We start from the raw sequence: 12,575 nt of genomic DNA, 5'->3' as shown, positions 1-12,575 counted from the left end.
GTGCACCTTCTGGTCAGTGACTGAGATGCGACTCGTCCCACGAGTGGTTCTCCTACACACTTTCGCTCGCAGCTCTGGTGCACTATCGCTTGCGTTGCATGAGATACACCGACACCTGGCAACCTGGGGATATATTTCCTACATAAGATGTCAATGTCGAAAGTCAAACTGTTTCTTATGCAATCACTGAAGACGACTCGAAGTCGAAAAGAGAGTGACTAGTTGGGCGAGTTGGCTCATTCTTAACGAGCTTATGATGCGAAAAAAAAAAAAACACGAGAGAAGGACAAGCGCAATGTCGAAGCCGAAAGTCGTGTCTATCCTTATATTTTTTTAATCGACTGTATTAATTTTTTTTCACATTCACCACTTCCTTGAAATGTTCCTTAAAACCTTGAACGACAGTGCACATTGAGTTAAGACATAAAACACGAAAATACGAACTTGAAGTTCAGCGCTTGTGTAATGCTTTCGTGTTTGTGTCTTGACCCACTGTGCGCTGCCGTTTATCATAAATTGCCAGTTCCGTTTTTTTATAAGCAGATTTAGGCTTTCTTTCTTTTTCCCGAGTCGCTTGTAGAATTTTCCACTCACTTGTCGCGTTTTTCTTTAAGGCGCTTATTTGCATTTTCTCCGCAAATATTGTTATCTTATAGGGCTCCTCACGTTAGCCAATTCGCGTTTTTCGTTCACTAATAGCGTGTTTCTCGATGGCACTGAGTGGTTGAGCTCAAATGCGTGCGTAGGGTGCTCCACCAAGCGTATAGGGCAGCCAACCAGGCATGTACCTGGTTAACCACTCTGCCTTCTCTCTTTTGTTGTTCTTCCTCCCTCCACCATCAACAAGAGGGCAAATGTTCGTCGCAGCTCCATCCCCCCCCCCCCCCGTACCATCTAAGTCAATTCATGGGACAAATTTTGTACCCCCCTCACCCTGACTCCGTGCTCATGCCTGTGGTTTAGTGTTGAAGTCAAGTGTACGTGTAGGGAATAAACGAGTAAGTTTAATCATGCGAGGCCAAAAATGCCTTCAAACGAATGGAGATAGAATTTTAAAAAATCCATGTGTTTCCGTTCACAGTTGTGCATAATTTCGTTCATAGTGGCACGGAAAATAATGAGGTGATTGCTTAGATTTTTCTTGATATTTGAGGAACATTTTTCATCGTAATTAAAATATTTTCAAACATGGGTAAATGCATTATTTTACCACTGTATTTGGGCTTTTGTGATGAGTATATATAGCATCTGGCAATACCGATTCCTCTCCTCCATTCTTTCTATCGCATTTCGCAATGCTTCCTCGATACTTTGTACTTCTTCCGCGCCGGAAATCTGACCATCGTCCACGTGTTTACTAGCGCTACAGTTCAGTGGCCACAGGCATTAACGACGGTGATGTGTTCATATCCAGGCGACAATGCAGTGTGACAACTTCGAATAACAAATGACGTCAATAAAAAATCAGGCTGCCACATCAGCAGTAGCCGATTGCCGAGAAGCCCACAGTCGACAGAGCATGAGTTATTGGAATACGGCGTATACAAATACGCAATGTCGACGCTGCACATTCAAGCGCCACCTTTCTTTAGGTATACACTGACGGCGACGAGTCTTTGGATGCGAAGCAGCAATGGTCGGGCTTGTCCCTTGTCCGTCGTCGTGGCCACGCTAGTACTCGGAGCCCCCCCCCCCCCCCCCCCAGATGGCTCTGTGGCAAAGCACTCGCTCCTTTCCGGCGCGTGAGCTGGTATGAGTGGAAACAGCCAGCGTCGATGCCCATCTCAGTATTAAAAAAGCGCTTATTCCTCTATCTCTCTCACACACAGCGTAGTAGTATGAATGATGTCATGTGCATGAGTGCAGCGGAGGCGAGGGCTCGTAAGGCAGCTGTGTGCTTAACCATGAACTTCTACGGTGATGAATAAAAGGCACCTCTTTACAGAACTTCTAAGTCGACCCATGGCTTCTTCGCACTATACTGAGGGTTCCCTTTATGGGGAGCTGTGTGAGATTTTTCGCTTACGACACCACGGTCATCTCATATTTTTTAACTCACAGCCACTCGATTAGCTCATACCTCTCATTTCTTTAAAGTACATCGAAGAACAACGGCAATCTGTATTTCTATTAAAGAAGAGCAGCTTCCTGGCCTTAAACTATAATTTCTAGAAAGGCAACCACATGTTCACAATATATTGTGAACGCTTAGAGTACTGTGCTCACTTTACCCACAAGTTATGCACGTCTACAAGTGTGTGTGTTTTTAAAATGGTCGTTGATTTAGAGAAGCCTCATTTTTTATACTCTGAAGTGTATACATTCAGATACAGCCGAATATACACACAGAAGTGGCCTCTTCGCATTCTGTTAGACCTCATTCGATGCGCCCGTGTGTTATCCTAGCTTTGTACTCTATTTCAAATAACTTTAGTGCAGGCGACAAAGGGGATCGCACAGCGCACATAGAAACGTGCCAGTACGTTTGTTATTTTTTCAGTACATTCGGAATCTTCTGTGGGAATTGTATATTTAGAATAAACTTATGACATCTTGTACTCGAGCATCGCAAGATAATTCACGCTGTATACGTCCTTTCAAGGTTACGCCTAAACTTTGCGTATTTAGCAGTCGTCCCTGCAAACGCCGTTTTCGGGAAGCACTGCGTCTTCCTTGTTGTCCTACAGAGAGGGCCTTTGATTCATTACGATGAAATTCAGCAACGCGTTGACAGAAAAGGACCATTTAGAATTGTTTAGCGCCACGGGCACATCACATTCTTATGAGCTGCCGACCCGAAGGCCACATATTCGATCTTGGCCACGGCAGTCGCATTTCGATAGATGCGAAATTCCAGAAGCTCGTGCATTGCGCGATATTAGTGCACGTCAAAGGAGACCAGATGGTCAAAATTTTCTTTCTTGAGCAGTCCTCTACGATATGCCTCATAATTGCGGCTGCGGCGGCTGCATTTCCGATGGAGGCGGAAATGTTGTAGGCCCGTGTGCTCAGATTTGGGTGCACGTTAAAGAACCCCAGGTGGTCTAAATTTCCGGAGCCCTGCACTACGGCGTCTCTCATAATTATATAGTGATTTTGGGACGTTAAACCCAACATATCAATCAATCAATCAATCAATCACGATATGCCTCATAATCTTATCGTTATGGCTGCTGGCAGCGTTGACTGATTGATCGATTGATTTGTGGGGTTTAACGTCCCAAAACCACCATATGATTGTGAGAGACGCCGTAGTGGAGGGCTCCGGAAATTTCGACCACCTGGGGTTCTTAAACGTGCACCCAAATCTGAGCACACGGGCCTACAACATTTCCGCCTCCGTCGGAAATGCAGCCGCCGCAGCCGGGATTCGAACCCGCGACCTGCGGGTCAGCAGGCGAGTACCTTAGCCACTAGACCACCACGGCAGGGTAGCGTTGACTGACGCTCCCACGTTTAAATTCGTATATATATATATATATATATATATATATATATATATATATATATATATATATATATATATATATATATATATGTATATATATATATATTAATTTAGTTATTTATTTGTTTATTTATTTATTTATTTATTTATATGTCTGTGTGTGTGTGTGTGTGTGTGTGTGTGTGTGTGTGTGTGTGTGTGTGTGTGTGTGTGTGTGTGTGTGTGTGTGTGTGTGTGTGTGTGTGTGTGTGTGTGTGTGTGTGTGTGTGTGTGTGTGTGTGTGTGTGTGTGTGTGTGTGTGTGAGATCTAACAGACAGTAATGCCAAGGAATCTACAGGGGAGGTTATTAGAACCAATGGAGTGTAAATAAGAAGAAAGAAAAGTGGATGAAAAAATAACCAGCCGTGAGCAGGAATCGAACCTACGATTTTCGAAATTCCATTCGAATTATATATATATATATATATATATATATATATATATATATATATATATATATATATATATATATATATATATATATATATATATATATATATATATATATATATATATAGTTTTACTATTAGTGGCAATAATCGTCTTACGTGACCGATGGACGGACATACCCCTTTATAAATGGGTCAGTATAAAAAAAATGCTTTCATGTTTCGTAAATGCAGCAAGATCTCACGCATTGTGAAAATCAATTTCATGCCAACCTGTCGGCAAGTAGCTGCCTATGCATGTATCCTTCTTGTACGGGGTGGATCGTCCCGTCTGTGAGTAATTTGAGCAGCGCGCGTGTTGGTTTACCACGCACGCCTATACGCTGGCGTTCCAATGGCAGGTTGCGTGCGTGGAGACCATGGACGCTCAACTAAACCTGTCCATTGTCTGGCGAAACTCGGCAATCGCGTTACAGCAAATACGTCATTCTAACAGAAACGAAAGGTGAGCAACGCTCATTCGCTCATTGCTGCAGGAGCATATGTGCCAGCGTTTGTGCGCTACAAAATAAAATGACCAACTCTAACATACAACATATCTTTCTAGAGCAATAGATACAGTTCTAGACAAACATATGCCGCCCTAGGAACTTCACCCCTATTTTCTTTTTCAGGGGCGAAGTGCCCTAGGAACTTCGGCCCTTCTTTCTCTTTCAGAGGCGAAGTCTTATAAACTTCGCCCCTTCTTTCCCTTTCAGGGGCGAAGTTCCTAGGGCCCAGCCTTGTCGCCCGATGTCCCGGCGTCTGCCTCCTATCACAACGCCTGCTCTGTAGCTGTGAAAAAATCGCCTGCGCCATTTACAAAAGAGTAAAAGAAAAGCGATGAAAACGGGGCAATGCAAAACACACAGAAGCGCAAGCCCTTTATACTAGTCTATGAATTCATAGTACAGACTACGAAATTTGCGACCTAGCTTTGTCGTCGACGCTCACTGCCGGCTATCATGGCGACCAGAAAACATCGCAATAGGCGACACACGGGCGTGCGTTTGAATAACAAAAGGCTTACAATAGACGAACAACAGTCATAATTGTGACAGAACAGTGTAAAACGCCTACAAAAGCAAACCATTTTGCTAGTCGGCGATTTCAACGTTGATATTATACACCTTAGAACCTACCTTCGCCCACTTGTCATCATTCACTTCGTGGAGACGCGTGGATTTTATAGGTCATGCAAAGTGTTTCATAAAGTTTTGAATGACAGCGTTGACACTCCAAAATGCTGAAGGACCAAGTTTTAAGAATTAGACACCCGTCAAGCAACGACAGTTTTCATAACCATACCGTGGTTTCGTGACGTGAAAACTTAGTAGTTAGTACTAAGTATACAGTGCTCTGTGTTGACCTGAAGTTTCGATCAGCTGTGATGCATGTCCGCATGTCATGGGCTTAGTTATGCGCCACATGTGACAGCCAAAGAGGGTGTCATGGCGTACGTGTCATAGATAGATAGATAGATAGATAGATAGATAGATAGATAGATAGATAGATAGATAGATAGATAGATAGATAGATAGATAGATAGATAGATAGATAGATAGATAGATAGATAGATAGATAGATAGATAGATAGATAGATAGATAGATAGATAGATAGATAGATAGATAGATAGATAGATAGATAGATAGATAGATAGATAGATAGATAGATAGATAGTGTGTTTTTGGTTCTTCCGAAACAAATGCTTTATATCTTAAAAATGTTTCCCTTTCAAGGACCTACAGGGCTACAGAGACGGCACTACACGGTGGCGAGACGGCGGCACAGCGGGGGCTTTCGTGCCAATTGGGGCCACTCGACGCACAACCTTCACCGCTTCTTTCTTTTTCGCCCTCCGCACACACAGCCACACCCTCCTTTTTTCGTCTTCCGTCGAAATGAAACCGTTGCGGTCGGGTACTAAACTCGTGACCTCGATCTTGTGGACTTTCTTGAAAGAACTCGATCATCTCTTTTCCTCTTTGTAATGTGGGATATCTGAACGCTTTGGGCAATTTTTTCACGGCACGTACAACAAAAATCATCTTTCTTTTTTTTTGCCATTCTTCACGCCGTTTTCCTCCTCCTCCTCCTCCCTTTTCTTTGCTGCCTTGTCACGAATAACCCACAAGGAACTTAGATAACAATCATTGGTCGTTTTTAGAAACTGCCTTTCCGAAAAAATTTGTTTGTAGTGAACTTGGATATCTGTTACCTATTACTATTTTACAAAGACCAAACTTACATACATTTCAAGGAAGAAGGAAATTCAGGGGATTATGGATACTGAAGTCCAGATATGTTCCAGACAGAAAGTCGCTGAAGCCAATGTTTTGATGAGAAGGCTTGTTTTGTATCAGCATAGCAACTACTATCATCAACTTCGTATCTACGCACGCCATGGTCCCTCTTTTCCAGCGTCATTACCAAACTTTCACCTCCACATTTGTTATTAGTATTACTGACCACAAGCACTCGCCCAATAGTCTTCGTGAATCGACAGTTGGAAAAAGATCCCCTCGACCCTATTGCATAACGTCTAGGAAACTAGGATCTTAATCTGACGATAGAAGAGTGGCAACGTGAAGACAAAAAATTATTTGCGTAGCGTAGATGCGCAAGCCTATAATAATATTCTGTTGCTCCTTGAAGTCTCAAAGTGGCGTGTTCGTATTTCTGTCACCGCGCACGCTTGAGCAAGTTGATTTTCTTTCCCTTTGAATACACTGATCTCGCCACATCGCATCGTGACAGCTCACACTGCTGAACGCAACAACAACAACAAAAAAGCAACGAATACAAAACTTTGTTCGCTTCGTCGCGGCGCTATTCAAGTATTGTGGAGCTAGGTCATTCGAGACACTCTCAATACTCGACCAGAATTACGTGTTCAAAGAATTCGGTGCACAGCTCTTTTGTATTCCAGGGGAAGATAACATTGGGCAAGGAATGGCGAAAGACAATCAAAATCCACGCAAAATCACGGAATAAATACCAATGATGGAGCGAAGCAGTGTGCATCCTATCATAAATCGTGACAGTCTATGTTGTTCTGGTTAACAGCATTTTAATCTGCTCTTGTAAATATTTCATTCTGTCACACACTTTGATTCATTGGTGGTTAAGTATCAGTGCGTTTCTGGTGCTGGGGCCTTTTGTTTGTTCTGGTTAAGAGCCTTTTGTTGATAACTTTTTTTTGTTGTTGTTCACAGGCGTTTCTGCTTCTATATCTCCGGTAGACGCCGGACGGCGGTTTACGGGAGGGGGACATGCTTCGCCCCTTAAAGAATAGAAACACGAAACTGCCGTAAAGGATCGCGAGCCAAAGAGACCGAGTAACAGGAGTCCTTCGCGGTAGTATTGTGGCAAGATCCCCATTGTTCACTTTCCTATTCTGGATTTGACTTCAATGACCTCTCCTGTATGTACGTGCGGAAATACCTGTTCACAGCTGGACGAGAGAACATTGTAGGTCGTCGGGCGCTCGCTGACACCAAGTGTAATTTTGACTCCCTGACTCACTTTTGCCGTTATTTGGAAGTTGAATGAAAGCGGAGGAACGACATCTAAGAAAACCGAAGAAATCGTAAAGGATCACCCGTAAGGTCGGTTTTTTTCTTCACGTATTGCCACTTCCAAATGAGTTAGTTATAAGGCCATCTGACCACACTCTGAACTATACGCACCGTATAATGTAAGTAATAAATATGCTGCTGTCTCACGCTGCTGATATCCTGATCATGCTTGGTACAACTTCCAAACATCTTGTTTATGGACAACACATACATACACAACAGACAAATGTTTCATGTACATCATACGTTTATGAAACACGTTTCGAATGATTCACGAGTACAACGCTGGTAACCAAATAAAACACAGCGGCCCTACATTTAAAGAACTGAACGAAACGTGAACCTTTGATGGGATCCTTCGCAGACATGTTATATCTTGTGCTGGACAGCAGTTAAAGGAAAGATCGATGTTTGACGTGACGAGAAATTGACGAGTAGGAAATGTCGCTGGACAGAAGGTTTCGACATAAGGGCCCAATGATAGTTTTACTTACGAAGTATAATCACCGACGAAGACAAGTCCTAAATGTTGTAAATGTTGGCTGCAGTGAGATTGGCGCATCCTACTAAAGAATTCACATTTTGCAAATGCTTCCTTTCTTTGTAAATTACGCGGCGTCCTACGTAGACCTTTAGCCAGCTCAGTGCGTGCGTATCGCTTGCTCTCTCTTTCCTCGTTTCGTTTCTTTTCCTCCCCTTTCCCACTTCCCTCAGTGTAGGGTAGCAAACCGAGTACAACCTGGTAAACCTCCCTGTCTTTCCTTAGCATCTTTCTCTCTCTCTCTCTCTCTCTCTCTTAGTCAGCTAAGCGGAATTTCGTGTACCGCGCATTTGACCAGGGGCCTCATATGCTTTTTGTCACAAGGCGCTGTTTTCTTCCCCTTCCCACTAATGCGGAAGCGAACAACCGAGAGCCTCTTTGGAGCCGAAATAACGACTGGTACTCCATATTTCCAAGTTATGGTTCCATATGTAAGACGTCTTTTGTCATGCAGTTCGCTCTCTCTCTCTGCCTGTGTTTTATTTAGTGGCGTTACTGTTTACCAAGCGAACATGAAATTAGGTGACGTAAAAGAACACTCGGCGACTAGTTCAGCCTTTCAACACTGTAAACAAGGGCATATTGTAATTTTTAGTCAGAATCTTTCCGCTAATGAGATTAAAACTTAGCCATGGCTATAATCATATCTCAGTAAGGTGGACATTGACGGCTGTAGAAAGTGAATATTATTTCGTTTAAGGCAGCGAATACTGCGTGAAGTGATATTAGCGATATTAGCAGCCAATTGCATTCAACCTAAAATATCTATTGCATATTCGTCAGCATGCAGCCCTTGAAACACTCACCGCGCGAACAAAAAGCACTAGAACACATTTTTGCGCCGATACTGAGCGTGGTGAGGCCTCCGCTACCGGAACGAAAGCCCGACCGACGAAAAATAACGGTCACCTTCTTCCAGCCCGCTCGAATGACCTATTCCTTCACGTATGCGCAAGCAGCCGACCTTGAACTCATTCTCCGCGAACGACTCAAAACTGGGCGTTCTCTAGACTCGCGCGCGTGAACGCGACGGAGCATCACACTTCGCGTAGCTGCGACATCGTGCCAGTGTCGTGAAAGACAGGCTTTAACGAGACCAGACAGGGCGACGCGAAGGCATCACAGAAAGTGAGACGTGCTCGTGTCTTTCTAGTTCCTGACCCGTCTCGCTTCCTTCTGTCACTGTTATTAGTTTTTTTTTCTTTTTTGTGTCATCGTGTGTTTCTCAACACGCAGCCACAGCGAAAACAGTGGCAAAGAAGCAGGCTTATGTCGTTACAAAGATAAAAAAGTAAAAGAAAGAACATAAACGAAGAAACCGAAGCAGGTCACAAACCTCCGCCAACGCGGAATCGCGGCACCCCTGGAAACCACGTGGGAGTCGAGTGGGCAGCGCGTCGAAGGGCGGCATATGAAGCAGACTTCAATGGACTACAATGTAACTCACCTTTGTCGAATGTCGAAGACTCCGACGAGGAGTTGTCATGCGTGATAGCACGAAGTTCCCAACCAGGAGTACGGGGACTTTCTACACAGGTAGTGCACACGGACGGATCGTTGCACACTCGGTAGTCACTTGCAACTGTGCAGAAGCAGGGGATTTGAACGATGTACCGCTAGCTGGATGCACAGGGCCAATCCACGGTGTTCTGTTGTCTTAGCAGCCAACACGGCTTACAGCTCTCCCATACTAGAGTTACTCTAAAGGATTCACGATTTGGTCTGAATGCGCCCGAAACATCCACCACTGGCAGGTCGATCATCCATCCACACACCACCGCTTAGGTTCAAACATCGTCTTTGGCTCGTCAATATGGCACTGGCGTAAGGATCGTGGATCACTCAGTCGTCAAGCTCGGAACATCAACAGGGCACCGCGAGTGGTTTGCTGTTCACCGTCAGTAGGTCGACAAAAGTGCCGCATAGTGTCAAAAGGTACACTTCCAATGTGTTAAATTGACTAAGAGGTAAAGCTAACACCCGATCACGGTTTTGCACGATGCTGTGTGTGGACGGTAATCTTCGGATCGCCCCGGGAGCGGTCCGCCGAACACTGAGGTCGTCATCTTCGATGGAGCGTCCGATACATACTGGTCTCTGAAGGAGGACAGGGGCCTCCACCTTCGACGCGGAACCACGCCGGGCGACTTGCGACCCACCGGGGCCAGGGCAGGTATTAAAGAGAGGAGGCGATATGGGCAACGTATGGGCGGCGAGCGTCGTGTTACACCGAGTCCGCCGGAAAAGGCCGAAGCCGGTTCAACCAGGACCTGGCCGTCGTCCTTGCCGCCGCCTGACTGGCCCGGTTTGCTGTAACAGCGAGCAGCGTGGAACGTCTTCCTTGCTCGCTCGCTAAGCGAACGCGTGCAACTGGCCCGTCAACGGCGAGTACACGAAGACGCAACGCGCTGCGCTCGGATCGGCCGCGAATGATGGAAGGCGAGAGAAGCAGGCGAAGAGAGAGAGGAGGAAGCGTAAATAGGAAAGAGAAGTTCAGGGGGGTGCGCAGCGATTCAAGATGAGGAGGGGTGATACGTGAAGGATGTTACAGAGGACAGTCACAAAAGAGTGCTATTTTGTGCGAGAGGGCAAGCATTTAAGGGGGGGGGGGGGGGGGTTGCTTCTTGCACTCACTCCTCGGCTTCTCTCCTTTGTTTTCCCTTCAAGAGCAATCGTACGTCGAACTGACACCCGGTGTCTTCACCAAGTATCGCGGCGGGGGTCGCGTGATACGGGAAAAGGAGAAGAGAGAAATAAAGGGGGGGTGGAAAGAGATTCATGGCGAGGAAGATGCCGCAAAGTACCCCGTAGGAAAGTTGACTAGGTGAGTTTCCGCGGTAAAAGGGGAGTTTTGTACGATGCAGCTCTAAATAGTCTCGCTTGCTCATCTCTGTAGGCTTTCTTTTTGTTTTCTTTTGTATACTTCCATAACAAGCGCCAGTAGCCCCTCGAACGTTCACGTTCTTTGGATATTATACACCACATTTCTCTCTTTTCTATCTCTCTCTCTCTCTCTTTTCAGTAAGGGCTTCTTCCTCTGTTCTTCCGCGTCATGGACAATCGTTCCTTCCTCCATTCTTACTACTTCCTCCTACCACTTATCATTATTGCTGGCGCCGGCTATCCTTCTGTTTCTCTCTCTCACCTCAGCGCGACATTGGTACGACAACTTCCGAACCTTTGATCGACTTCAGTTTCTGTTAAAGATGTGGCACTGCTGATATTGAAAACATTCGTTTCATCGTTGATCTCTAAGAAGCTCCTGTCAAGCTAATTGGTTCACTCTGAATCCACAGATATACTGCGCGACACAATCATCAGCACTTACAACATAACTATGTTTTTTTCGGCCCCTCATGGCGTTTGTGGCGTTTAATAGAAGTCTTGTTGATTTCGCTTTGACATGGCAAATGACAGTGCGCACATTGCTTTAAAATGAAAAACAAAAAAAAAAGAAACTGATGACCATAGAAAACTTAAGTACGTTTTTATTGACTGGTATTGCAGTAATGTGAACTAGCCCCGCCGCGGTGGTCTAGTGACCAATTAAGGTACTCGGCTGCCGACCCGCAGGTCACGGGATCATATCTCAGCTGCGGCGGCTGCATTTCCGATGGAGGTGGAAATGTTGTAGGCCCGTGTGCTCAGATTTCGTTGCACGTTAAAGAACCCCAGGTGGTTGAAATTTCTGGAGCCCTCCACTACGGCATCTCTCATAATCATATGGTGCCCCACATATCGCTCAGTTATTCCAACTAGTCGTCGTAATGTACACGTATTCGCCTACACCGTGTCCTTCATCAAGCCGTCTTATTGGTGTTTGGTTGATTTTATACGGATGTTGCAGTATTAGTGATCTACACATCTACGAAGAAAAAAGGTGTCACAATTCACGAGACAAGAGGAGGTGTTTACAAGAAAGGTTAAGATTACGCTTAGTATTTATTTCTAGAAACGCAGCGCTTCGGGATACAGCTCGGAAGAATTCTAATAGCCGTTCGCCAGAGGCATTGTTACAGGGACAACATTAATGAGCACTGACAATTATTCCAAGAAAAGTATTGGAGATCTCATTAGATGTGTTTGTAATGTAAGTGTGGAGAAATAAAAAGGAACGAAAAGATAATTTGCCACCACAACTCATGAGTTGTGGTGGCAAATTATCTTTTCGTTCCTTTGCAGTGGTATAGAACATCGGACGCGTTATTCGATGGTCGAGGGTACGGATCCTGCTGGTGGAAAGTTATCTTTTCATCTACTTTTCTTTCTTCACATTAACTTTTCATTTGCTTGTAGTAACATTCCATAAACATTCCTTCGCACCCTCAACAAGAAATGGTCATAGGCCTCAAGTAGAAGAACTGGTGACGAGCAGGGCACGTAGCGCGAAGACAAGATAACCGGTGATCATTAAAGATCACAGACATGGAAGTTCCTAGAGAAGGCAAGTGGGTGAGGGGGAGACAGAAAATTAGGTGGGCAGATTAAATTTAAAAAATAACACCAGGATTGCGCCAAAGGTGCAGCACAGTCACAGCG

At 44.9% G+C, this 12,575-nt stretch overlaps 1 protein-coding gene across 1 annotated transcript in view; it reads right to left on the bottom strand.

Annotated features, from left to right (window-relative positions):
- The window catches only part of LOC119163271 (carbohydrate sulfotransferase 1), a 76,572-nt gene extending 66,127 nt beyond the window's left edge, over positions 1-10,445 (bottom strand). Inside the window, exon 1 of the mRNA XM_075873780.1 lies at positions 9,484-10,445. The gene's annotated coding sequence lies outside the window, so the exon portion shown is untranslated. The remainder of the gene's footprint in view (positions 1-9,483) is intronic.
- Between the last annotated feature and the right edge of the window lie 2,130 nt (positions 10,446-12,575).

The sequence above is a fragment of the Rhipicephalus microplus genome, chromosome 9 (genome assembly GCF_043290135.1).
Source record: "Rhipicephalus microplus isolate Deutch F79 chromosome 9, USDA_Rmic, whole genome shotgun sequence".
NCBI lineage: Eukaryota > Metazoa > Arthropoda > Arachnida > Ixodida > Ixodidae > Rhipicephalus > Rhipicephalus microplus.
The sequence above is the reverse complement of the archived record's forward strand: the minus strand, read 5'-3'. Positions and strand labels throughout refer to the sequence as shown.